Below are 25,256 nucleotides of genomic sequence, written 5' to 3'. Positions count from 1 at the left end.
TTGGTCCTCTATTTTAAAACTACACAATGGTTTATACTGCCAATAGAATAAAATCCAAGTTCCTCACTGTGACCTAAAACAGGGGTCAGCAAACTACAGCTTTACAGGCCAAATACAGCCTGCCACCTGTTTTTGTAAGTAAAGGTTTATTGAAAGACAGCCATGCCCTTTTATTTACTTATTGTTTATGGCAGGTTTACTGCTACAAGGGCAGAATTGAATAGTTGCAACAGAGCCTATGTCTTGCAAAGCCTAAAATATTTACTGTCTGCCCCATTAAGAAAATATTTGCCAACCTCTGATTTCTGACATCTTCAGGGGATGGAGAGAAGAAGAAAGGAAAAAAGAAAACAACAACAGTTTAAAAAAAGTTTAGGAAGTCCAAGTTAAGGAATTTTGAGTGTCTTTGGCTTCACTGGTGACTCTTTAGGTCTGCCAGGGGTTTTGCCAGTCAAAGTCATCTTATGACCGGCAAAATATTTGCTGACAGAATGTCCAAGTTTGTGCCTTTTGCCAAGAACTCTGCCAATGGAGTAAATGCATTCTTGAAACACTGCATGTGTAGATGTAATTAGAACACTACTTATGTCTCAGGTTGGAAATGTTTTCCATAAACACAATTCTCCAATTTTTAAATATAAGTGAGAAAATGCTTTGCCATTCAGAATTTTGCATTTAACAGTTTCTCAGGAATGCATCTGCTTTTGTACATAGGTAAACACCAAATTTGTCTTTCCTCCTAGAATTTGTCCAAGTGATCTCAGGCCAAGGAATGCCTATCAGGCTGTTTAAAGTCCATTTTGCTATATAGCTGATGCTTTTTGTGAATGCTTTGGCCTTGGCGGAATCAAGAAAGGTGTTTAAAGTGTGCATAAAGAAAGAGGAAGAAACTGACACAGGATTTCCCCAGCGATAGAGAGCATTACCTTCACATATCATTTTTTTTTTTTTTAATTTATTTATTTATTTATGGCGGTGTTGGGTCTTCGTTTCTGTGCGAGGGCTTTCTCTCTCTAGTTGCGGCGAGCGGGGGCCACTCTTCATCGCGGTGCGCGGGCCTCTCACTATCGCGGACTCTCTTGTTGCAGAGCACAGGCTCCAGACGCGCAGGCTCAGTAGTTGTGGCACACGGGCCTAGTTGCTCCGCGGCATGTGGGATCCTCCCAGACCGGGGCTCGAACCCGTGTCCCCTGCGTTGGCAGGCAGATTCTCAACCACTGCGCCACCAGGGAAGCCCCACATATCATTTTTAAGGCGATAAAACCCAGAATTATGTTGCTGTGTTTCTAAATTTTATTATACTACCACATTACTAACTCTCTAATATTGATTTCTAAATAAATACTGCCAAAATACTGAATCTGAGCAGGGTGTTTAATGTAATAAGCATATAAGCATATTTGTTGAACAACTATAAGCAGAGCAAAAAAGTTTTCTTTTTTTCTGCTTGTTTGTTTTTCAGGGTTTTTTTGTGATTAAAAAATGTAAAAAATACCATCTTAACCATTTTTAAGTGTATAATTCAGTAGTGTTATGTATATTTATATTGTTGTGACGCAGATGTCAAGAACTCTTTCATCTTGTAAATCTGAAACTATATACCCATTAAACAATTCCTTTTTTCCCCCTTCCACCTGCCTCTTGTGACCACCATTCAACTTTCTGTTTCTCTGAATTGGACTACCTTAGATACCTCATATAAGTGGAATAATTCATCATGTGCTTTTTCGTGACTGGCGTATTTCACTTAGCACAATGTCCATTGGCAGGCGGACTCTCAACCACTGCGCCACCAGAGAAGCCTGGATTCCCTCCTTTTTAAGGCTGAATAATATTCCATTTGTATGTACATGCCACATTTTGTTTATCCATTCATCCATCCATTGACTTTTCGGTTGCTTCCACATCTTGACTATGGTGAATAGTGTGGTTATAAACATAGATGTTCAAATATCTTTTCAAGACTCTGCTTTCAATTCTTTTGGACATATACCCAGAAGAAGGATTGGTGGGTCATATGATAGTTCTATTTTTAATTTTAACAAAAAGTTTTATTTAGTATAATTTAACTTATAGATTAGAAATTTGTTTTCACACCTGTGTGGTTTGTTTCCCAGCGTAGTTCAATGAAGACTCTGAACAATAGAGAAGATAGTTTCATGGTGAATAGGAGAATGTCACAACGGGAACACAGTAAGATCATACTAAAAATGCTAATTAGAGTTGAAATCCCAGTTTAGATTGGTGATCAGAAATATATAATGTGGGCTTCCCTGGTGGCGCAGTGGTTGAGAGTCCGCCTGCTGATGCAGGAGACATAGGTTCGTGTCCCGGTCGGGGAGGATCCCACGTGCCGCGGAGCGGTTGGGCCTGTGGGCCATGGCCGCTGGGCCTGCGTGTCCGGAGCCTGTGCTCCGCAGTGGGGGAGGCCACAGCGGTGAGAGGCCCGCGTACCGCAAAAAAAAAGAAATATATAATGATAATAATATAAGGTGGATGTTATATTACAATTTCTACTACTGCTGCTATACCAGCACTACTATAGATTGGCTATGATATATATTGGATTTTGAGTTGATATCTGGGGCATTTTACAGTAGGCAAGGAGTCTGTACCATATGAACCATCAAATGTTGAGTTCCTAATTTGAGGCACTTTTTCTGGAATGTGCTTTCCACTGTTTGGTCATAAAGAACAACATGGCCCCAGAAGTGACCCACTCAGAACCACCGACTGAAAATAGTAGTTAGGGAGGCAGCCAGAAATTCAGGCCCTGAGGTTGTCATCATGTGTAGCTTTTTAAGTTTGTTTCTTAAAGTTCAAAGTCATTAAAGTAATTCCTCAGCAGGGGCTCCACTCATCATGCTTTGTTTTGTAGGGGTAATTACCATCAACACTAATGGGAATTCTGTATTTGACTCAAAATAAAGCACAGCACTAGCTCCTGCAACTGAATACAAGAGTTACTGAACTCCATCTAGATGTTCTCCCACATTTTCAAAGGAGGGAGAATTCAGCTGACATTAGAAAAACACTTAAATTCTCCCTTCGCTTCTGCACTTATTTATATTTTTCTAGAAGTTAAGAATGCATAAAAATGTAAGATGCTGTTTACTGAGAATAGAACAACAACAATCACATAAGTGCTTACTATGTGTGAGGCAGCATGCTTAGCATTTTACTTATTTACTTTATTATTTTACTTACTTTTTCTCACAGCAGCCTTTGAGGTTAAGTGTTGGCCTCCTTTTAAAAGTGTGGAAACTGAGACTAGGGAGGATCAGTAGTTTACCAACACTTAGCATGGGTTCTCAACACTGAGCTCAGGACTATGGGAGTACATATAGAGAGGACTCCTTTTAGAGTCTCGTATGAAAAAAATAAATCCATGTCTGTTACCAGAGAAGAAGAAAGTTATGGCATTATATACAGCAGTGCAGGCCTGACCCTACTTCTCAGGGTTCCATCTGCAAAAATAAATATATCTGATACTAATGTCAGCATGTTCAACAACATAGGCCAAAGTCTATAATTTTCAGGCCTGGAGTGAGAATGTATATGGAGGCCCACATACCATATATCTAAATATTTAAGTCAAGCCATCAAGCTGTTGATTAAAATATGTACTGTCTTCTTACCTCAATAAATATACTTTTATAATGACCTATAAGGATGGCATTAAATTTAGAATTCTGACCCTTCAGAGTTCCATGCCAGAATGTGGGGCAGAGTGGAGAAAACCATTAGCCTGTGGCTTGCCCCCATTCTCTTCCCACACCTGCCTCTGTCCCACTCAGCAAAGGGCCTAGCCCAGACATGTGTGGGTACCTCACCCCAAACTCAATCCACAACCCCTCCTACCCCACATTCAGCCATCCCTCAGCTATGCACTTGGCCTAGAAGCACATGTGTCGATAGTCTGGCCTGCTCTTAGAAAGATGGACATCTATATAGACCATGGGAGTGGATTTGGGGCATTTAACACTGAATCCCAGAATCCTACATGGAGAAGAATCTAGAAGAAGAGGCTGAGTGACACATCATCTTTGTTCCATGGAAGCCTCACCCTATGAGAAGGAGTGTGGCCAGGGGAGGGCCATGTCATGGCCCCCTAAAGTATAGGCACAGTGAACAGCAAATCTAAATGTTCAACTTGACAAGAGGCTTTAGAGAGAAATTAGAATATCAACAGAGAAGTTCAACAGAGAATTTTCTATATTCCCTTGTCTCTGGGATTTTCTTCCCAATGGCTTTTTTACATCTAGTCTTCGCCATCTCAGTAAATGATATCACTATCCTTATAGTTGCCCTGGCTGAAACCTTGAAGCCATCCTTGATTTCTTTCTTTCACTCATAAGTCACATCAAGTCTCTCAGAACAAATCCTGTCAAGCACCATCTACAAAACTTATCCAGAATTTGACTACTCTTCAATATTTCCAATGCTACTACTCTGGTCCAAGCCACCATCACCTCTCTCCTGGATTAACTAGTTTCTGTGTTTCATGGCCCATGCCTCGTCTATTTGCAACACAGCAGCCAGAAGGACTTTGGCACTTGCTATTCTCTCTGCCCAGAATGCTCTTGTATAAATATTGGATGACTTGCTATCTCACCTCCTTCCTACAAATGCCATTTTCTCAGAGAGGCCCTCTCTGCTTGCCCCACCTAAAATTTCCATCCTCCTGACATTCTATAACCTCCTTTCCTTCTTTATTATTTTTCTCTTTGCACTTATCACCTTCTGACAAACACGTATTTTACTTACTTTCATTGGGTATTTTCTGTTTCCCTGCACTGTAATACAAGCTCATGAGAGCAGGAATTTTTTTGTCTATTATACTCTGCTGCATCCCTAGAATGATGCTTGGTGTACAGTAGTCACTAAGTACATTTTTATGAATGAATGAATATCAGTAGTAGCCTAAGTTGTATAATCTAGCCATCTCGTTTCACTGGATATGACAAGAGTATATATATATATAGGGTTTCTGTCACTGTCAGTATAAAATGTCCTGACTACTTTAGTCATAATTCCTCAAAGAAACTGTTTCTAATGCTGAGAAGTGTGTCTGACATATGATATGTGGCTGATCAGCTGCTGCTGAAGTGCAACAAACAGAAAAAACTGAAAGTTAAAATTAATGTTAAAGATTTGGAATATACTCTCAAATATTCATTAGAAATAGTTAGCTTTGTTCATCTTAAATGGGTACTTGTAACAGACTGATATATGCCTTCCCTAATATTTCTTCATAGTAATTTTATAATTTATCAATTAAATTTTGAAACACCGGTACATCACCCTATGAAACTCCATTTACCAGCTTTCTTTGTGGTAGGTGTGGCCATGTGACTAAGTTTTGTTCAGTAAAATCTAACTGAAAGTGTGATTCAGGATTCCTTGGAAACCTCTTTCAAAGGAGGAGCCATGATATTCTTTTCTCCCTTCTTTCTTTCTGCTCCATGGAATACAGATATGATGGCTGGGTTCAGGCAACCACTCCAGATATTGAGGCAATGCTCTGTAAATGACAGAATAGCAAGACATTATGAAGATATTATACCACTCTTGGACTGCCTACCTATATAATCTTTTTTTAACATGAAAAAGATATGTCATTTTATCTTGTTTAAGCCACTGTTATTTTTGGATTTTTCTATTACAGTGTATTCAGTCAAATCCAATTCCAAATAACAAATGACTATTTAGTTATTTAATATGTATTTGACAATATATTGTGTACAAAGCACTGTACTAATGCACAATATAGGATACAAAGTTACTTAAGATATTGCTCTCTAGCCTTTAAGATCTTATCATTTAATAAAGAATATGTGTATGCATAAATAATTACAAAATAATGCAACTTGCATTAGTTGTACATATAATTCATGTATTTTAATTTAAGTTTACTCTAGATAATCCTGTATAAGTAGTTGCCGATAAGTACATGGCAAATGAATTGAGTGATACAGCCAGTAAGAAGCATACAGAATATTCAGATCCTAATAAAGATGGTATTAATTCTCTCTCTCACAATATTTTTTTTCCTTTGAGCCATCTCAGTGTCAATTACAGGTATGATGGGAAGGTACGGTCTTGATAGCATACATCTATAAAATTATATTTCACATTTGACTCTAGCCTAGATTGAATTTGGAATTAGGAAAGCTGCATGCATTTAAATCAAAACTTAGGTTAGCATTTAAGGGTTTGGTGTTGTATCTATTTCATGATAGGGTGAGGGCATGGCTTATGTATTCTGTCTGAAATTAGTCCTTACATTTGACTTCAACTCATCACAGACAATAATATGAAAGAATTGAAAAGCAAATGATAAAGGAATACAAATTACATTGAAAATGTACTCATCAGAGTTTTAAGAGATGTAAATAATCAATAAAACTTCAGAATGCACTTCCACTAATAAAAGATGACTTGTGGATTCATGCCAAAACAAAATGTGTAAGTGATACAGCATGTTGCTTACTTCAGTTTAAAAGTCCCATTAAAAAAAATTTTTTTTAAAACCACAACATTGTAAATCCTATACATCAGTAAAAAAAAATTTTTTTAAGTCCCATTTAAGAATGTCTTTATAGAAATACAAATGGATATATTTTTATGCATCTATCTCAGGACTAGAAAGGGATGAATATGAGCATACTAATATGTGTAAGAAGAGATCAGTTGTTTTGCCATCATTATGAATTCATGCTTATATACCTGAATAAGTCATTTGAAAATTTGCTTCAGGCTGGATCAAGTATTTGGCCATTCAGTTGTGTAGCTGACTTAGGAAATACTGTTTCTTAGAGAAAACAACATTTTATTTTCATATCCTGTCATGAAAGTTAGATTAAAAAGAACCATTTCAAGTCATATTACCTCTGCCTAAGACAAAAGTGCCAATTTTCTTTTCCCTGTTCATAACACCTTGCACAGTTTTGTTAACTTCAAAGTACCATCTTCAGCCTTTCAGTGTGCCTAAAAAGTAAGGTTTTCAGGCCCAGGAATGTCTCTTTTCCATGTTATATACACAAAAGAACTCAATGGGTGTTGATAATTGAGAGTTTGTATTGTGGGCTTTATGGTAAAATTTCATTTCCAAAGAAATACTCCTTAGAAAGGCAACTTGGTGGTGAAGTGGAAAAACATGGACTTTGAAGTAAGAAACAAAAGCAAACAAACAAGCAAAATCCTGGGACTGGGTTCAGTCTATTCTTTATAACTGTGTGAACTTAGATGGTTTATTGAACTTCTCTGAGTCTTACTTTACTAAGTTGTGAGGAAATATTATTCAGAGGTTAAAAGAATAGATATTGAAATCCAACTGACCGGATTTTAATCCTCACTAGCTGTGTAATTTTGGGCAAATTGCTTAACCTCTCCAAATGCTTCAAGTGTAAAATGGGTATAACAATAGTACTTGTTTCACAGAGTTATTTAATACATGAAAAGTATTTCGAGCACTGCCTGTCATAGAGTAATTTTTAGTATATGATGGCTATTATTATATCTAAGTAATCACTCCTTCCTCATTATTTCTATTTCTGTCTATAAAATGGAGCAAATCATATTATTTTATGGAGGATTAAGCTAATTAATATATACAAGCAACTCCAAATAGGGAAGACTGCTCAATAAATATCAACTATTATCTGTAAAATACTTTGCAAGTATTTTGTAAAGAGTAACTGAGAGGGCTTCCCTGGTGGTGCAGTGGTTGAGAGTCCACCTGCCGATGCAGGGGACACGGGTTTGTGCCCCGGTCCGGGAGGATCCCACATGCCGTGGAGCGGCTGGGCCTGTGAGCCATGGCCGCTGAGCCTGCGCATCCGGAGCCTGTACTCCACAACGGGAGAGGCCACAACAGTGAATAGGCCCGCGTACTGCAAAAAAAAAAAAAAAAAAAAAGAGTGAGAAAATACACTTAAAAGCCTACCACAGAGAACAGAACAGAATACATGCTCAAAACATTTTAGTGCCGATATGGAAGTATTTTCTTTTTCCACAGATTTAACTATGAAAAGATACATAAAAGAAATATTAGAAGTGGATTCCCACTCATTAGGAATGTTCTCGTAGCTTCAATGTAATGATATTTTAGGCACAAGTCAGTCCTTGTTCATGTTGACGTTAGAGAAAACCACCCTGATGTCAATTCAAACATGTAAAGAATTACCTGCCAACTAAAGAGTGAAACTGACCTCCCATGCTTGTGATTCTTCCAAATTCTCCTTCATTCTTTGACATCAGTGAGGGGCTTAAAGAGACTTCCCACTATGTTACCCTGTCCGGGAAAGGCTATCTTTCTTTGGGACATCCATCTTCCATGTGAAACTGCAGATGCTGTTTGCCTCTGAAAGAACCTCATTTCCCCCTTTGGACTTGCAGCAACCAAAATCACGTCACTCCCCGGTGCCTCACCAGTACTCTTGAGATAAAATCACTATCCACCAGAGCAACAAATACCTCACCTGGTTTCTGAAAGCATTTAACAGGGAAAACCACATTTGGGACTGAGAACACTGTGTTATAAGCCCTGGGGGTCAGATGGGGGGTACTGGAAGATTTCCAGACAATCTGTTTATTTTTATTTTTTATTTTCTATGTGAAAAGCATGTACCTCCCAGTACCACAGTATAGATGCTGCTGCCAAAACTACTTATGCACTAGCCTCATTTCCCGGGCTGAGAGTCATACTCCTCCATTTACAATGATTATCAACATTCTTTACACCAAACTGCCCTCAGAGCAAGGGACTTGGCAGAACTCGGCAGCAGTGTCAGCAACTTCTCAGTTTTTGGATTTCAGTTTCAGAAATGGAAGGTTTCAGAGCCCAGAACTATGGATATTTTGCTTGACATCTGCTTCCCTCTGCAGGGGGCAGAAGGTAGACTGGGAGCTGGGCTGGGTGTCTGTGGTGATTGTTGCCATCATTTGTCTCAGATTCCCTGGGAGGCATCAGGGTCTAAATGGAAAGAGCATTGGCTTTGGAGTTAGTCAGACCTGCGTTCACATCTCAGCTATGTCCTTATTTGTGTACTTAGGCAAATCACTTAAATCTTTCCAAGACCTATTTTAGTCATCTACAAAATGGGTTTCCTGATTACAAAACTTGCAGTGTTGGTGTGAGTATTAAATGACAAAGTTATGGAAAGGCTTTCAACAGATGTTCTTTTTCCCTTCAATTTTTACTTAACCATCATGAGATAGATATATACAACTCTCTAGGCTACCGTGGGAATCGTCTCCTTGCTACTGTTAAGTGTCAGAAAGCTTGTGTTTGCCTAAGAGCTATAAGTGAAATAGATAACTGATCATTATCCCAAATACCCTTATTTCTACAGGTCACACCAACCTTGATGACTTTAGAGAATAGGGATCTGACAAGGTGGTTTTTAACTCCAAACCCCATTGTCCTCATGCCCCATCCCCTGCCATCTTCCCACCACTAGTGAAAGTTGATGATTTCTGGCTACCCTTGCTGATATAGTCTCCATTCTATCTACCCCTGGCTATCGTGTTCTGTAGCAGCTATTGCTGCTGTCAGAAGCTGTCAGAAATGACCAGCTCTGATGCCTCAGGTGTGGCTACCAGCTTTGCTGATGGCATTTGTCATCACGACTTTTCACTTTGTGCTGCTGCCTTTATCATGATAACTCTTGTCGTTCCCACCACCCAGATCTTCTCAGACAGGGAAGCCTCTCTTCTTACAGTGATTACAGGTCGAGTCTAGCTCTAGGTTTTGGGGCTCTGCTAAGAAACTTGAAACACACAGGTTGCTGGAGGCTGGGCTGGTATTGTATGAGAGACTGCTCAGGATTGTGTGTGAACATTCGCAATGTCCCTGAGTCAGCATCCAAGAATTGGGCCTGAGCAACTCAGATCCAGCTCCTTTCTACCAAAAAAATCTTAACTGTAGTGTCCAAGGGATTATTTCAGCCTCCAAATATCTTTTCTGACTCCCGGGTATAACTAATCCATCGTAGGCATGAAGAAGTAAATAGCAAAGGCCTCATCCATGCAGCAATTTATCCTGGGTGGGGAGTTTTGTACTTTATTCTGGAGTTCAATTTTAATTATATACAATTATATTGTTGCTGATGCCTTGGGGTGGGGGACAATTATGAACGAAGGCAAAAAATAGAGGAAAGTTATTTTGAGTGATGGTGGAGAGTTTTCAGGCAGGTAAACGCAGCCCCAAATCATGGAAGCTTAGAGTGCATTGCATATTTTGACATCTGGAAGAATTTGGGTCACACACATCTAAGTGATAGCAATCAGTAACTGAAATAAGATCATAAGACATGTACTTGTTGATCTCTTTATGGGAAAGGAATAAATATTAATAAGTCTATTAATATTGTTACCCAGGAGGGCCAGACTAGTATGGGTCAACTAGAGATAAGCCATGTAGAAAACAAGAAAATAAGAGAATTCATGCTGAGAGGCACCATATCAACCACTTGGGGCTTAGGTAATGTAGCCATAAAACTGTGATCTGAGCTATGACTCTTCTGAGAATAAAAGGGGCACTATTACAAAGAAACTTTCTCAAACACAAAATTAGAATGTAAAGTCACCCCAGGCTTAGAGCCCCGCCAGTTGCTAGTGAGGATTGATCAATAGGCACACTGAATGTGGGCCTGTGCATGACATAGTTTACTGTGATTGTTTATACTTACATTAAATGTGGGTGAACTATTTAGTGCTCACTCCATAGCAAGGATTCAAGGCATTTGAATTAATCTTGTTGTTGTTGTTACACATTTTCATGTTAAAAGAACCCCTTTAGGGATTGTTAAGGAGAGGTACTTGATCCTATTTGAAATTCGTAGTCCCTATATTTATGCTCAAAGAGGGCTTAACATTGATTTTATAATTTGAAATGCTAGTTAACCACCAACTTAATTTTACTTCATGCTCTGAAAACTGGAATAAATGCTGATGACTGAGCTGCTCATTGGAGTAAATATTTATATTTATGCAACCTATTTTTTAAATCTCACTACTGAGATTTAATTCTTTTAGTGTTCCTTTTAGTTATGACAGATTTTAAAATAAAGTTTAATTTATTTACCTATTTTACATGCGTTATGCTATTTTGGGGTTAAAAGAAAGTACATTCATCCTTTAATCTGAAGTAGAGAAGGAGTAAGTTTTGGTATATTTTATAGGTCAAGAGGCCTTACCTTGACCCTGTAGCCTCAAGATAATACTTAGCTCTCTAAGGTATGTCATTTGCTAATATCTATAAAGTCATTTAACTTAGAAATATTACATTTGGTTGTAGCCAAAGTCATGAGAAGTGATATGCAGAAATGGCTGAATTAAAGGCACATTGGTTCTGACAGCATATTACAAAATAAAAATTTGCTCTTGATTTTAAAAGCCACTACTTCTTAAATTACTCAGATGTTGAGTAAGTGAATAAAATGTTCCAATTTTCTTTATTTTCTCAGTTCAGTGGAAAGCTTTCCTGCCCATCCCATTTCAAAATCAATCATGTACTTTAAAGAAATCTTTACTTGAAAGCAGTAAAGGTAAAACTCTACCCATCTCTCCAGGTACTTATAGCAAATAATATACGGCCTGCTTGCCTCTACCCCTTCTTCATAAATTGAGGGAAGTCATTCTTCATACACTGTCTGTTGTTGGCATCCTGTTATTCCTTACATTGAATAGATTACTTTATTCATGGGGCATGTCCTTTTCTCTCTCCTTTCCAATCATTCTGACTGGCTTCCTGGTAACCTTATTCTTAAATGTATATAGCTAAAATGAAGGCCTACAATTTCCCTCTTCTAGTCACATTTTATCTTTTAAAAACTAGAATTTTAGAAAAAGCTTCCTTTTTTTTTTTTTTTTTACTAAACACAAGTAGAAAGGAGTAGTTTTCTGACAAAATAATGATCTCTGATGGTTTATTTGCAATGTATTTGTGGTTGGGTCATTCCTGCTTATATCACATTATCTGATGTCACCTACAACATGTTAGTGGCTAGTTTCTCTGTCCTTGAGTTTTGTGAGGACCTGAAGAGCTTATTGTTGTGTAGCAGTGAGTGAAACAGCCATTCTTTGATATACCTGGAATTAAGAGTGAGCATGTAAAAACACAACAATGTAAAGCAATTATACCTCAATAAAGATGTTTAAAAAAAAAGTTCTTATTCCTTTAGCAGGAAACAAAGATGGAGGGCTCTGTTTCTCACTTATCACTAGTCAAAAAGAATTACAATTCTCAGGAGCAAATTGAAAAGTTAGGAGGAAAAAATATTTTCAAGAGTACAAGTTCTCCAGGTGCTGAAGGGATTGAGCACATCAGATCTGACGGATAGTATCAACATTGACATTTGTGAAAATGTGCCTGAAGAAATATGCATTGATTTTAAACTGCATGCCGCAAAAGCCTAAAAAATAATGCATGATTTTCCATTTTCTAACTTAGATGGAAAAACATGTGTTTTACTCACAATTTTGTCTAAGGGAAATGTGAACTCACAGCCAATTGCATTCACATGCAGGCCCTTTCCCTGAGATTGCTTTCAAATGTAAGCATAGCATATGTTCTGTTAGAAAAAAAAATAATAAAGTGAACTTTCAAAATGTAAATTCCTAATATATAAGATTATGGGAAAGAGCCATGTTATTTAAAATAATGCATGGTTTTATCTCTAGGTAGATTCATAGGGATGAGGCTGAGGGGTGAGTGATTTTAACCCTTGCATATCATATTACCCCATGGTGCCTGCACGTGTGTCAGAACAACTTTCCTCTGGTGGGGTGTACAGAGTCAAGCTCAGTAACCACTTTAGGAAGAATAATAGGCCAATGGCAAATGTGTTGACAGATGTTTCTTACCCAGTGGAAAGGAGAGAGAGGAAATTAGATGATGAATTTTAAGGCCTGAAGCATAGACTGTAGTTTTTTTCAAATCTTCAAGTATTGTGTTCTTCCTCAGGTCACCAGCTATGTGCTGGCTGCCTTTGGTGATGCTGAAAAGTCCTTAAAATCTAAATGAATGAGCTCTGGAATTGCTCCCATGATGAACTGCTGACCAATTTGTCTCAACTGGCACTTGAATGCAAAATTAAAAATGAAGGTCTTCTTGACTGTGCTGTGGCTTGTGGAAGAACCCTGAATGATTTATTCTCATTCATTTTACCCAACTTCCATGCTAAAATATTTTTGCATGGTCAATAAATTAAGAAGGCTGACATTAACAGAATGAACTGTGGATGAAAATATGTGAACCTGAATATTTATAAGAATGTGGAATTTATATTTTATTTTTTCTCCAACCGGCTCTGGACTTGTGGGAGCTCAGTTAAATGAGGGCATCTAACAGTTCATATTAATTTAGTATGAGGCCCTAGAGACTGATGGATCATGGGTCATTAATAATGGAAAATGAGGTGCTTAAATACTTAGGACATTTTAGTGAAAGAAGGTGACATATTTGGAACAAGTAAGATGAGGCACTCTCACTCCCTTTTGGAGAAGCCTTTGACATTGGAACACTGAACTTGATTCTGACCTGGGGTTATGCATGAGTTCTGGTGTGCCAGTGATGTCTACTTATCATCCAAAGGATCAGGTGAGCACTTGGCAGAGGTTGTTGAGAACTGATACTGTAAGCTGTCCCAGCAATGAAGCCATATCCTAAGAAAAAAAGGAAAGGAAGTTTAATTTAGGCATAGTCATTCAGACATTGGAGAAAAGCTAAAATGTTCTACTTAGAGAAGATTGTATGACTTACTGCTGAAAAAGAAACCAGATATTTTGAGAAATCAAAATACTGCAAAGAGATCATTAAGAAATGAATTTTTAGACATAACGGGAATAACAGTGCTAGCAGGTAATATTTTGAATTTTACAATGTACTATATTTTGTACTCTACTTATTTTACTTCAGTTAACTCTCAAAACACACTATGAGATGTGCATGTCTTAGGTCCTTTCTAATTTTTTGATTATGGACTCTGTCATCTGTAGCAATAACAACAGCTATGTGCTAAGCCTCTGTGGGGCATCTTAAGTCTTTGAGCAGGTGACAGCAGGTAATTAAAAAAAAATCAGAAGAGAAAATCATTGCTAATCTTTTCATAGTATACTGATCTCTACCTGGAGTTCTCATAATCAGTAATCTGAAAGCTCCATGTGTTTTTCAGTCCTGAAGGGGATAATCTATTTCCTGGAATCCATTAGGATCTAAATATTGACATTTTTTCTTTCGATGCCAACTTCCTGAGCTCAAAGGAACTGACATGACAAGCCCTTGGAGTATATGAGATGCTTGTGACCTCATGAACACTGAAATGAGAGATGATGAAGCTTATTTTTAGCCGAGTATTTAGAGGGGCCTCATGGGCTAATTTTTGCTTAAGGCTGCTCATATAACAGTTGAATATGTGCTCATAGGGCATGCTGCCAAGGTCTGTGATGGTTGTTATTTAGCACTTTAAGAGCTTTAAACATCATCCAGAAATATTTATTAAGTGCATGTATGTGCAAGGCAGGGCTGTTTGAATGCTGGACAAGCTTTGTAGATCTAAGTAGTGAATAATTTCAGCCTTCAGTACATAATGAGGAGTAAGAGCCACTATTCCCTATGCCCTGTTGCATAGAAGAGAGCATGATTTGCTTAATCATTATCTTTTGTTCCACAAACGATATCAGAGTTTTGAAAATTTGGAATTAAGCTTTTTCTGTTCAAGTTAACTTCTCATACACTGCATATTACATATGCAAAATTGATAAATGAAACATAACCGGGGTAGTTTAATGAGTATGGCAAAATAGTTTGGATCAGTGTAGTACAAACGCCCCTCTTTGCTCTATACAAGTTGTTTGATGGGTTTTGTTTGGTGGGATTTGTTGGGTTATATGGGTAATTTTTTACTTTTTAATTTCTCTACGTCATTGTGTGTTGTAGGATTTGCCAAATTTAAAGAGCTACCCTATATGAAGAGATCGTATTTTGATTCTTTTGATCAGAATGGGATAAAATACCAGGTTATCCAAAGACAGACTAGTCAAAGGATTTTATTTATTTTTTTGAAATTATTTATTTATTTTGGCTGCATTGGGTCTTCGTTGCTGCGTGCGGGCTTTCTCTAGCTGCAGCGAGTGTGGCTACCCTTCGTTGCAGTGCGTGGGCTTCTCATTGTGGTGGCTTCTTTTGTTGCGGAGCACGGGCTCTAGGCACGCGGGCTTCAGTAGTTGTGGCATGCAGGCTCAGTAGTTGTGGCACATGGGCTTAGTTTCTCCGTGGCATATGGGATCTTCCTGGACCAGGGCTTGAACCCGTGTCCCCTGCATTGGCAGGTGGATTCTTAACCACTGCGCCACCAGGGAAGCTCCTAGTCAAAGGATTTTATATGCTCTTAATTCTTTATCAAATTATCACCCTGCAGTATCCGAACAAAATCCATGTTTCTTCCAGTGGTCTGCAGAAATGTGGAAATTCTCAGTCATCAGAATGACCGCAGCCCCAGAGGTGATCAAGTCCATTAATGCTGAGGATGGGGACCAAAGGTTTTTAGCCTTGTATGACAGCCAGAACCCTACAGAGGTTAACCAGTGACCTGTTCAAAAAGGGGCGGTATATTCTGATTGCTTTATGGCTTTTCCTGAGGAAAAATGTAAGAGTCTGTGGAGACATTTGATTACAACTTCTTTTTGCCTTATTTGGACAAAGGACAGGTTTCTTCTCCTCTATCTGTAGTTAAGAACATAACTAAAAAAGTGATAGAACAATTCATAGGCAAGGTATTTGCAGATATTGCTTCTTTTTCTTCTCTGCAAATAACACTTAAAATTTAGAAAAAGTGTGTAATGACTTCAGCATACCCTAAGAATAATGATCTTAACCCAATTATGCTATCCATTGCCGTGAAAAGACCAACTTGTGACATACAAATGCCAGAAGTTTAAGGTCTCAAGTCTCCATTCACTTAGTCTCACAGGTGTCTCGGCTCAAGTTCAGATGTTTTCTGAACTTGACCAACAACAATCAATAGAAGAGTACCTTGCCCTTACTTTGATATTTATTTTCTTCACCCAGTGATTTATTTAATTTTCCTCTAGTAGAGATTCTCAACACAGCACACATTGAAAAAAAATATATTTAACCAATAATTAGCTATGTGAACAAAGAATAAGCATAAGCATGCATTATTATTTTGCTTGACTCAACTGTTAGTACTGTATAAAATTAAAACCAAAGCCATGAATTAAAATAATTACATTAGAAACTCTTTATGATGATTAAATAAGTTATTTTTGTAATGTCGTGCGTAGCATAGTGCTTGGCATATGTAGGTACTTAATAAATCTTTAATAAAATGTTTTTTGAAAAAACTATTGATCACCTAGTAAGGAATGCTGAACTGCTTCCCTTGCACTTTAACATCTATTTCTCCATATATCCAGTACTCTCCAAAGCTGTTTTTTGAAACTTCACTTCATTTCTCTTTCTGTAGTTTGTTGTTAGTGTATAGAAATGCAGCTGACATTCGTATATTGATTTTGTGTCCTGCAACTTTATTGAATACAATATCATCTTAAGATATGGGACAAGTAGATGTTTTGATATTTTAACTTCAAATGTTTTCATTCTAGTCTAGCACTTAATATAATTTAGCTGGGTAAAGAATTCTAGATTGGAAGTAATTTTTCTGTTTTTTTATGACTTTGTTGTGTTGATTCTTTTGGACCTGAGTTATATGTATATTTTTTAAAGGCATTTTCCAATATCTCCTGGTATCTATTTACTGATTTATTTACTTGTAAGATAAAAGAACTTATTATTGAAAAGATATGTTAGTACCACTGTCAATTTGATAGGAATGGGCTTAATCAGCATGGCATTTATCATGTAATCACTGTCTAGAGATATTAAACTTTTCAATGCATTTTATACCCAAGCAGAAAGCCATGAAAGTTTTGCAGTGATCGTGAAAAACTGTGCACAATAATAGAATGAGCACTGGAGTAAGAGTTAGAAGACCTGGATTCTAGTCTTGGATAAGCAGATAACTCCCAGAAAGCCTGAGCTAAGTCATTTAGGCTCTTCAGCAGAACTTCATCTTTAACAAGTGATGGGACTGCTATACATCTAAGAGCCTGTTAACTCTTATAGGAGTATTCATACATCCAACCTTTCTTGCTCCACAGGCTGCATACTTCATAGCTAAAATGCCCACATCATAGATCAAAGCATCACTAACATTTGCAAAAGTAACCAAATGCCCCAGTATACTTACTACAGGCACTTCTTTATTATCCATGTTAACAGACAGAAAAAATAGAGGATAATCTTTTTTAAGCAGATGAGCTTTAAAACATGTACTTAACTTGAGACAGCATCATGTGTAATAATATTTTTGTGAGTATTTTCTTTCCACGTTATGTTTTACTTTGGCTAATATAAAAGTTGGTGGATACTTCCTGAGAACACAACAATTTCATGTCTGGAAAAGGCAGACTTAGAATCGACTCAGTATGAAATGTTTTACATTTGCTGATCTGCACCTGGATAAAATTAATAATAGCAATACCTACACTTTATAGCAATTTGTGGTGGTTTTAAAAGATGTCTGCAATTCTTTGACATTCCTCCTATGAAGAGATGGAGTGTATGTCCCCTCCTATGAACCTGAGGAGAACTTGCTGACTGTCTTGATGAACACAACACGACAGAAGTGATGCCGTGTAACTTCTGAGTTTGGGTGAGGAACGTCTATGCCTCTTCTGCTAGTTATCTGTGGGGGACACTAACAGTTGGAGCTGAAGCCACCATGTAGTTAGTCTGTCTATCCTCAGGCGGACTACATGGAGTGATGACATATGGAGAGAGAGAGAAACAGCCCTACCTCCTTCACTCCCCCAATACTTGTGTCTTTCCAGCCTAGGCACCGTGAGTGAGGAAGCTTTACAGGTGACTGAAGTCATAGTCGCTGTCTGACTTCAACTCCATGAGATACTATGAGCAAAAATTGTCTATCCGGGTCTTATCAAAACCAGATTCATTATCGAAATGAGTAACAGTTGTTGTTTTTGGTGGGTTGTTATGCAGGAATAGATAACTGGAATATACTTTATTTATTTTTATTTTTTGGTGAACCTGTTTTGTTAGGCTGAGCAGGTCAAAGGTTTTTTTTTTGTTTTTTTTTTAAATAAAGTGTAGTTGATTTACAATGTTATATTAGTTTCAGGTGTTCAGCAAAGTGATTCAGTTATACATATATATATTATTTCTCAGATTATTTTCCCTTATAGGTTATTACAAAATATTGAGTATAGTTCCCTGTGCTATACAGTAGGTCCTTGTGGGTTATCTGTTATATATATAGTAGTGTGTATATGTTAATCCCCAACTCCTAAATTATCCCTCCCTACCCCTTCCCCTTTGGTAACCATAAGTTTGTTTTCTATGTCTGTGGGTCTATTTCTGTTTTGTAAAGAAGTTCATTTGTATCCTTTTTTTTTTTTTTTTGATTCCATATATAAACGTTATCACTTATTTGTCTTTCTCTGTCTGGCCTCCTTCACTTAGTATGATGATCTTTAGGATGAACCATGATGCTGCAAAAGGCATTATTTCATTCTTTTTTTTATGGCTGAGTAATATTCCATTGTGTGTGTGTGTGTGTGTGTGTGTATACACACACACACACACACACACACACACCACATCTGCTTTATCCATTTATCTGTTGATGGATATTTAGGTTGCTTCTGTATCTTGGCTATTGTAAATAGTGCTGCAAGGAACCTGGGGTGCATGTATATTTTCGAATTATGGGTTTCTCCAGATATATGTCCAGGAGTGGGATTGCTGGATCATATGGTAGCTCTAATTTTAGTTTTTTAAGGAACCTCCGTACTGTTCTCCATAGTGGCTGTACTAATTTACATTCCCACCAACAGTGTAGGAGGGTTTCCTTTTCCCTACATCCTCTCCAGCATTTATTGTTTGTAGATTTTTTTTAACATCTTTATTGGAGTATAATTGCTTTACAATGGTGTGTTAGTTTGTGCTGTGTAACAAAGTGAATCAGCTATACATATACATATACTCCCATATCTCCTCCCTCTTGCATCTCCCTCCCACCCTCCCTATCCCACCCCTCTAGGTGGTCACAAAGCACTGAGCTGATCTCCCCGTGCTATGCGAATGTTTCCCAGTAACTATCTATTTTACATTTGGTAGTATATATAACTCCATGCCATGCTCTCACTTCATCCCAGCTTGTTTGTAGATTTTTTGATGATGGCCATTCTGACTGGTGTGAGGTGATACCTCATTGTAGTTTTGATTTGCATTCTCTAATAGTTAGTGATGCTGAACATCTTTTCATCTGCTTTTTAGCCATCTGTATGTCTTCCTTGGAGAAATGTCTGTTTAGATCTTCTGCCCATTTTCTGATTGGGTTGTTTGCTTTTTTGATATTGAGCTGTGTGAGCTGTTTGTATATCTTGGAGAGTAATCCCTTGTCAGTTGCATCATTTGCAAATATTTTCTCCCATTCTGAGGGTTGTCTTTTTGTTTTGTTTATAGTTTTCTTTGTTGTGCAAAAGCTTTTAAGTTTAATTGGGTCCCATTTGTTTATTTTTGTTTTTATTTACATTTCTCTAGGAGATGGATCCAAAATGATATTGCTGCACTTTATGTCAAAGGGTGTTCTGCCTATGTTTTCCTCTAGGAGTTTTATAGTGTGTGGCCTTACATTTAGGTCTTTAATCCATTTTGAGTTTATTTTATGGTGTCAGAGAATGTTCTAATTTCATTCTTTTACATGTAGCTATCCAGTTTTCCCAGCACCACTTATTGAAGAGATTGTCTTTTTCTCCATTGTATATCGTTGCTTCCTTTGTCATAGAAATTTTTTTTTAGTTCTTTGGGTTGTCTTTTTTTTGAAAAATTAAAAAAAATTTTTTATTGGAGTATAGTTGATTTACAATGTTGTGTTAGTTTCATGTGTATAGCAAAGTGATTCAGTTATACATATACATATATCCACTCTTTTTTAGATTCTTTTCCCATATAGGCCATTATAGAGTATTGAGTAGAGTTCCCTGTGCTATACAGTAGGTCCTTATGAGTTATCTATTTTATATATAGTAATGTGTATATGTCAATTCCAATCTCCCAATTTATCCTCCCCCCCTTACCCCCCAGTAACCATAAGTTTGTTTTCTATATCTGTAACCCTATTTCTGTTTTGTAGATAAGTTCGTTTGTACCCTTTTTTCAGATTCCACGTATAAGCGATAATGTATGATATTTGTCTTTCTCTGTCTGACTTACTTCACTCAGTATGATGATCTCTAGGTCCATCCATGTTGCTGCAAATGGCATTATTTTGTTCTTTTTTATGGCTGAGTAATATTCCATTGTATATATGTACCACATCTTCTTTATCCATTCCTCTTTTGATGCACATTTAGGTTGCTTCCATGTCCTGAGAGAAAAACAGACAGAACACTCTTTGACACAAATTTCAGCAAGATCTTTTTTGAGCCACCTCTTAAAGTAATGAAAATAAAAACAAAAATAAACAAATGAGACCCAATTAAACTTAAAAGCTTTTGCACAGCAAAGAAAACCATAAACAAAACAAAAAGACCACCCTCAGAATGGGAGAAAGTATTTGCAAATTATGCAACTGACAAGGGATTAATCTCCAAAATATACAAACAGCTCACACAGCTCAATATGAAAAAGCAAACAACCCAATCAGAAAATGGGCAGAAGATCTAAACAGACATTTCTCCAAGGAAGACATACAGATGGCTAAAAAGCAGATGAAAAGATGTTCAGCATCACTAACTATTAGAGAAATGCAAATCAAACCTATAATGAGGTATCACCTCACACCAGTCAGAATGGCCATCATCAAAAAATCTATAAACAATAAATGCTGGAAAGGATGTACAGAAAAGGGAACCCGCCTACACTGTTGGTGGAAATGTAAATTAGTACAGCCATTATGGAGAACAATATGGAGGTTCCTTAAAATAATAAAAATAGAGCTACCATATTATCCAGCAATCCCACTTCTGGACATATATGTGGAGAAACCTGTAGTTTGAAAATATACATATATCCCAGTGTTCACTGCAGCACTATTTACAATAGCCAGGGCATGGAAACATCCTTTGTTGTAGATTAATTGACCATAGGTGTGTGGGTTCATTTCTGGGTTTTCTGTCCTGTTCCATTGATCTATATTTTTGTTTTTGTGCCAGCAACATACTGTTTTGATTACTATAGCTTTGTAGTATAGTCTGAAGTCAGGGAGCTTGATTCCTCCAGTTCTGTTTTTCTTTCTCAAGATTGCTGTGGCTATTCGAGGTCTTTTGTGTTTCCATACAAATTTAAACATTTTTATTCTCAATAGATGCATAAAAGGCTTTTGGTAAAATTCAACATCCTTTTATCATAAAAACTCTCCAGAAAGTGGGCATAGAGGAACCATACCTCAACATAATAAAGGCCATCTATGACAAACCTACAGCTAACATCATACTCAATAGTGAAAAGCTGAAAGCATTTCCTCTAAGATCAGGAGCAAGATAAGGATGTCCACTCTCACCACTTTTATTCAACATAGTCTTGGAACTCCTAGCCACAGCAATCAGAGAAGAAAAACAAATAAAAGGAATCCAAATTGGAAAAAAAGACGTAAAACTGTCACTGTTTGCAGATGACATGATATTATACATAGAAAATCCTAAAGATGCTACCAGAAAACTACTAGAGCTCATCAATGCATTCAGTAAAGTTGCTGGATACAAAATTAATACACATAAATCTGTTGCATTTCTATACACTAATAAGTAAAGATCAGAAAGAGAAATTAAGGAAAGAATCCCATTTACCATCACATCAAAAAGAATAAAATACCTAGGAATAAACCTACCTAAGGAGGCAAAAGACCTGTACTCTGAAAACTATAAGATGCTGATGAAAGAAATCAGAGATGGAAATATATACCATGTTCTTGGGTTGGAAGAATCAATATTGTCAAAATGACTATACTATACCCAAGGCAATCTACAGATTCAATGCAATCCCTATCAAATTACCAATGGCATTTTCCACAGAACTAGAACACACTTTAAAAATCACTTTTACCTCCCAATTTCCCTGAGCAGGCAAGCTTATATGCCTGTTTCATATATGAGGAAACTGAGACTCAGAGAAATTAAATGGATAGTTGCACTAGCCCAGTTCAAGTTTCTCTTTCCACAAATGAGGAAAATGAGGATCAGAGAGGTGAGATGACTCACAATCATAGACTCTGTCAGTGGAAGCTCTGAAACTGTTTCCAGTCCTCTTTACAGTAATTAGCTGTATGTATGTCCTCTGCTCCATACCAACCAGACTTGCTTCCAGCAAAATAGAAGTGTCCAGGATCACTTTCATATTCAGGTCATGTTTTCCTTGGATCCACAGAAAGAGTAGAAAAAGCATAGACCTTTTGGTGACAGACAGATTTGGTTTCGAATCAACTTCCTGGCTATGTGCTTACAGTTAAGTTATTTAACTTCTCTGAATCACATTTATATCATCTGTAAAATGGGGATCAAAGTATTTCCTTTTTAGTATTGTTAGAAAAAGAAGGTATAATGAATATAAGTACCCAGTAGATGCATCTCATAGAAAGGCTCTTGTAAAGTAACTTTGCATTATCATCATTATCATTGTTTTCCAGAGGGCCTAAAGTGAGAAAAGTGATAATATTATAGTACAGTAATAATAGTATAGTAATAATAGCAACTATAGTTTAGCTTATTTAATCCTCACAGCCAGCACATGAGGTAGGTAACATTATTTACATCTTTAGATGAGGAAATGGGCATGGAGTAGTAAAATGGCAGTGTTAGTTGGGATTTGAATCTTGGAAGACCAGGAGGGGAGAAAATTAGTTTCTTAGCATGGTTGTGAAAAATATATTTTGTTACTATTTAACCTACCCTTAAGGCCCTTTAGGGGAATAAAACTAAGTATAGTATGCCTGTTAACAACCAAGTCTCCACCAAGCCAGATCATTTCCCAATCTTGCTGGAAAGTAAATCAGATTCTATGTTAACTTCATCTAATGTTAATGTTTCTTTAGAGAAGGTCTTTCTAGGATGTCTGGGATTCATTGTATAAGGTCTTCAGTGTAATTTTTATGCTCCAGATAAGGCCTCCTCACCTGAAATGTGCATGCTGTAATGATGCTATGAAGTGTGTTTACAAGCTGAAGCACAAAATAGCACCATTAGGGACTATTTTAGGCTCAGGGTGGACACGAAATGTTTGTCTGAGTTGCATTATAATTTTCAGATTCATGATTTAAGATTTTTTAGTAACTTCTCTATATTGTAAAGTTACAGCTATTCAGTACATGTGGATTATATTACTTTTTTTCAATCTTGTGGTTTTATGTTAAAAGCCCTGCTATTGGTTATTAGTCACATTGTTCTTTAGCACATAATGTAATACAGTTACACTATTGCTAATTTCTAGTGTGCAAGTATCTTGTAAAGTTTCATGATGACACAAAGTGATTCTAATAGTTTTGATCATTTCTCTTAACACTCACTAAGCATTTCTCTCTAGGGAAGCGTCTGGGGGAATATCTGAGATGTTAAAGTGCAAAGGCACATTAAACCTGCAAATTCTTGATTAACTCGGAACTCAGACTATTACAACAGTCAGCTCATACTCTATACTTTTGCTCCTGCCCTCCATAAGCATCTCCAGGCCCCTCCTTATTCCCTCAGCTCAGATAGTAAATGAGAATGCTTTGCTTAACTAGTACGGTGGCTTGTATGCTTTTGAACCAGGAGAGGGGAGCTGATGATTTAGCATGTCTGTGAGTCAAGATCAGCCTTTGCTAGAAACAATTGGTGCTTACATTCTATTATCTGAGTGTACTGGGAAGCTAAGTGTCCACTCTAAATATTTTTCCCAGTTTTTATAGTCATGTCTAAAATTTTACTAATGGAGATGAGTTCCTATAGTTTTGACAATACAAAGACATAGAAGTGCTGAATAAAATAACTTAATACACAGCCAAGCAAGCAAGGAAAGGAACCTATATGTGTTAGAATTAAGAGTGAATAATGGCCCTAATGATAATCATGTGAGCTCATGAAGCCACGGACCAGAAAGACATAGCACCTAGATGGACCTAAAATTTGCCCATGAAAAAATATGTAGACTGCCCAAAGAAACAATTCATCAAAAGGTAGAGAAATACAACAAAAAAGGAGAATTTTCACTCAAGAACTGGTAAAGATACAACTACCCAAAAGACCTTATAAAATAAACATATTTAAAATTGATTAAACAGATAAAATGAGGAAATAGAAATTTTATGAAATTATAATGCACTATAAGAAAAAACAAGATTATTTGTAAAAGGACATTTTAGAAATTAAAGATAGTCATTGAAATTTAAAAGCCAATGACCATCTCATGAAGAAAGTACTATCATCATCTTCTCCATTTAACAGATAAAGAAACTGAGACTCAGAAGGTTAAATAATTCACTCAAGTTCACATACCTTTATAAATGATGGAGCTGTACTTGAACCCAGATATCTCTGACTCCAAAATTTATCTTTTTAACTATATCACTGTAAACTGCCTAAGAAAAGTATGAGTCACAAAACTATAATAAGGGTATATGTGTGTATATATACATATACATATACACACATGTATATATATATGTGTGTGTGTGTGTATCTATATAAACTCTATGTATACAGAGGGATATAGTAATTAATAGTGGTGAATTATGGAGGTTGATTTATTTGTGATTTCCTATGTTTCCAGAATTTTTACATTCAACATTATAATAGAAAAATTAACACACCCTAGATCTTCTTTTGGTAAGAAGATGAAGCAAAGAAAAAATGTAAACAAACAAACAAAAAACCTCAATGATAATGATGAAAAGCAGATTAGAGTCAGCTAAAGAGAGAACATGTAGTATGAAAAAAATAGATCTAAGAAATTACCTACAATGCAACAAAAAAGAAGCTATAATTTTTAGTGACTGCCCTTGTATTTTTAATAGGTATACCTGATTTTACATAATTTAATGTTAATATATTTAGCATCTTACCAAACAACATAGATTCCAACTTTTAATGCTGATCATCTTTTTGTTTCAAATATAATTTTTGCTTCAAATATAATTTTTGCTAGTGTTTTATTTCCAACTTCTTTATATGGCCCC

Source organism: Phocoena phocoena, chromosome 1 (genome assembly GCF_963924675.1).
Source record: "Phocoena phocoena chromosome 1, mPhoPho1.1, whole genome shotgun sequence".
NCBI lineage: Eukaryota > Metazoa > Chordata > Mammalia > Artiodactyla > Phocoenidae > Phocoena > Phocoena phocoena.
The sequence above is the reverse complement of the archived record's forward strand: the minus strand, read 5'-3'. Positions refer to the sequence as shown.